Source organism: Arachis ipaensis, chromosome B10, assembly GCF_000816755.2.
Source record: "Arachis ipaensis cultivar K30076 chromosome B10, Araip1.1, whole genome shotgun sequence".
NCBI lineage: Eukaryota > Viridiplantae > Streptophyta > Magnoliopsida > Fabales > Fabaceae > Arachis > Arachis ipaensis.
The window spans coordinates 76,845,404-76,849,503 of NC_029794.2; positions in this window are offsets into that span (position 1 = coordinate 76,845,404).

The following is a 4,100-nucleotide window of genomic DNA, read 5'->3' on the forward strand; positions in this document are numbered from 1 at the left end:
AAGGTGATTTAAGCTATTAGAAAAGGAATCTCCGAATACTGAAAAGTCATCCATAAAGACTTCAATGAATTTCTCTATCATATCTGAAAAGATAGAAAGCATGCAGCATTGAAACGTTGCAAGAGCATTACATAACCCAAATGGCATGCGCCTGTATGCAAACACTCCATATGGGCAAGTAAATGACGTTTTCTCCTGGTTTCCCGGATCAACCATTATTTGATTATATCCTGAGTAACCATCGAGAAAACAGTAATATGCGTGTCTTGCGAGTCTTTCCAGCATCTGATCCATGAACGGGAGTGGGAAGTGATCTTTTCTTGTAGCTTCATTGAGTTTTCTGTAGTCAATACACATCCTCCATCCAATGACCATTCTTGTAGAGATGAGTTCGTTTCTTTCATTGGGTACTACAGTGATTCCTCCTTTCTTGGGGACCACTTGGACGGTGCTGACCCATGGGCTATCCGAAATTGGGTAGATTACCCCTCCCTGCCATAGCTTCATGACTTCCCTCTGTACCACTTCTTTCATGATTGGATTCAGCCTCCTTTGGGGTTAGATGGAGGGTTTGGCATCATCTTCCAACAGTATCTTATGCATGCATATGGCCGAACTGATTCCTTTCAAGTCAGCGAGGGTCCATCCAATGGCATCTTTATGCTTTTGTAATACTTGGAGTAGTTCCTCCTCTTGTTCTTGGCTGAGGGCTGAGTTTATGATCACTGGGTAACTTTCATTCTCTCCTAAATATGCATATTTGAGAGTGGGCGGCAGTTCCTTGAGTTCAAGTTTGGGTGCTTCTTTTCTTTCATTCTCCTCCTTTAGTGTACCCTGAACTTGACCCTCAGCTGTTGCAGCCTCTTCGCTTGATTCTGATTCCTCGTCTTCTGTTAACTCCTCAAGTTCTTCTTCTTCAAAAGTCTCTTGTACTGCATCTTCCAGTGAATCCAACCTCATACGTTCTCCCAATGGTTCTTGTGGGTAACTCATGGCCTTGAACACATTGAATATCATCTTCTCATTGTGTAGTCTAAGGGTAAGTTCACCTTTTTGGACATCAATGATAGCTCTAGCAGTGGCTAAGAATGGTCTTTCCAAGATGATAGAAGCCTTGGCTCCAGTGGTGGAGCTTAGTTCAGACAAAGGGGGCCATGGCCCCCCCAAACTTTTTATAAAAAACTTAGTAGTACTTTTTCAAAAGATAGAAAATAGTTCAATTAACTTAAATACTTTACTATGACTTAAAGTATCTAATAAGTTCAATAAACAACACTCTCTCTATCTTTAAGTTCAAATATAAAAAATTAGATATTTTTTATTTATTTAATTTAATATTATTTTATATTTTACTATTTATTTTATTTAATTTTTTATATGATAAAAAATAATAGAACATTCAATAAGTATTAATATTATTGTATTTGTATAAATTGATAAAAAAATTCAATAAATATTATAAATTTTAATATTTGTCCTTCTAACTTTTTTACATATTTTACTGGATATCTATTCAAATTTTTGTATAAAATAATAATGAAAAATCAAAGAATTGATACATTTTTTAAGAAGAAGGCTAATATTTAAGAAGGAGAACATATAACTTTTACAATATCAACACATGTAGATAGTTATTCTACTTTAATGAATCACGAAGAAAGTGAGATATAACCTTCAAAATTTCAAAAAGTTACATCTGATGACTTTAACCTTAAGTTTTTGGAACGAGATCTTGAGAAACGGCTTTAAATTTGGCAATATCACCCAAACCAGAGAGATGATATTAGACGAGCTTATCTTAAATGGGGTCCATATCAAAAACATTTTGACAATTATTTTCTATCTCGCCCCCCCAAAATTTTGTTTCAAGTTCCGCCACTGCTTGGCTCCTTCCTTCATATCCAATACTACAAAGTTTGCTGGGAAGATAAAGTCTCCTACCTTCACTAACAAGTCTTCTACTATACCGTGGGGAAACTTGAATGATCGGTCTGCCAGTTGTAGGGCCATTTTTGTTGGCTTGACCTCCTCAATCCTCATTTTTCTCATCATTGCTACGGGCATCAGATTTATGCTAGCTCCTAATTCACATAGAGCCTTTTCCATTGTGATTTCCCCTATAATACAAGGAATCTGGAAGCTCCTAGGATCCTTTAATTTCTAGGGTAGTTTTTGCTGAATGATGGCACTACATTCTTCGGTTAGTACCACAGTCTCGTTGTTCTTCCAGCTTCTCTTCTTGGTCATCAATTCCTTCAAGAACTTGGCATAGAGCGGCATTTGCTCTATTGCTTCAGCAAAGGGTATGTTAATCTGTAGTTTCTTGAAGATTTCTAAAAATTTTGCGAACTGGCTGTCATCCCCCTTTTTCTTCAATTGCTGAGGGTATGGGACTTTTGGAATGTATGGCTTCAGCACTTCTCCTTCTTGATGTGAATTGGAAGTGGGAACTTGAACTTCATCTTGTTCCTTTTCCTTTTCATTTGAGTCCTCTTCTTGTGGTTTCTTGGAGGTCTCCTTCAATTCCTTCCCACATCTGAGGGTGATAGCCTGACACTCCTCCCTTGGGTTTGAATCAATGTTGCTGCAAAGGTTGTGGCTGGGAACTTGCTTAAATAGGTAGCCAATTTGTGTTTCAAGTTTCTTGATGGTAACATCTTGATTCTACATATTGGATCGCACTTTCTCTTGGAACATTTTACTGTCTTAAACTTCTTTGCATATACGTTTAAGTAGAGTCTCAATCCTTGAGAGCTGATCTTCGGATGGTGATGGTGGGTTGATATTGGAGGGATGAGAAGGGCCATTTTGGTTTTGATATGGATGTTAAGAGGTATTGTTGGATGGGTGCTGATATGATCTCTGTGTGGAATATTGATGAGTTGCATTGTTGTTGGGGTTGTGACGTCCCTGATCTTGGCCTTGATCTTGTTGATTTTCCTATCCAAAATTTGGGTGGTTCTTCTAACCAGGATTATAAGTTTTGGAGTATGGATCATGGGTCTGCCTAGGTGAGTTCCCAATGTAGTTGGCTTGTTCCTGGTCACCCTCATCCTCTACATTCACTCCTTCTTGAGCTGTTGATGAGGTGGTGACTACTGCCACCTGGTTCCTTTCCATCTTCTTGGTAAGGTCAGCCAGCTGCTTGGTGATCATCTTGTTTTGAGCCAACAGTGCGTCCATGTTGTTCAGCTCCATCACTCCTCTAGTGCTGCCCCTTTCAGAAGCATAGAAGTAATCATTTTTAGCTACAGTCTCGATGACATTTATAGCTTCTTCAATGGTCTTCTTCTTGTTCAGAGATCCCCCGGATAAGTGGTCTACTGTCTTCTTTGATTCGTAAGAAAGACCCTCATAGAAAATGTGTAACTGCACCCATTCATTGAACATATCTGGTGGGCACCTTCTTGTTAAGTCCTTAAACCTCTCCCATGCTTCATAGAGAGTTTCACCCATTTTGTTGCCTGAAGGTTTATACCTCAGCTCTCAACCTGTTAATTCTTTTAGGAGGGTAGAATCTCGCCAAAAATTTATTTACCACATCTTCCCAAGTTGTTACACTCTCCTTCAGGAAGGATTCCAACCATTTGGATGCCTTATCCTTGACTGAAAAGGGAAACAAAAGCAGTCTATAGGTGTCAGGATGAACATCATTAGACTTCACAGTATCACACTTCCTCTGAATGCACAGTTGTTCTAAACCAGGGTGATAAGCTGGGCTTTTAGTTCAAAGTTATTGGCATATATGGTTGGCTTTTGGATGCTACTTCCACAGTTTCCTGGGTTTGGATTAATATAAGAGCCTAGAACACTTCTCTCTTGCCCAGCATGATTTACTGGTCCTTCTCTAGCATGGTTGTGAGCCTTTTCTTCATGGTGGTTCTCCTCCATGTCTGGTTCAAAGTACTCTTCCTCCTCCTCAGCACCAACGACTCTCTTTCCTCTTGCTTCCCTCCTTAATCTAAGGAAGGTCCTCTCAGGTTCAAAATCAAAGGAAGTTGAAGCCCCGCTTCTTCTACCTGTCATACAACCAACAAGGCAAAAAGCAAGAGAAAATTGAATGGAGAAATTACTCTTGTTAGGAATGCTGTCAGTGCAAG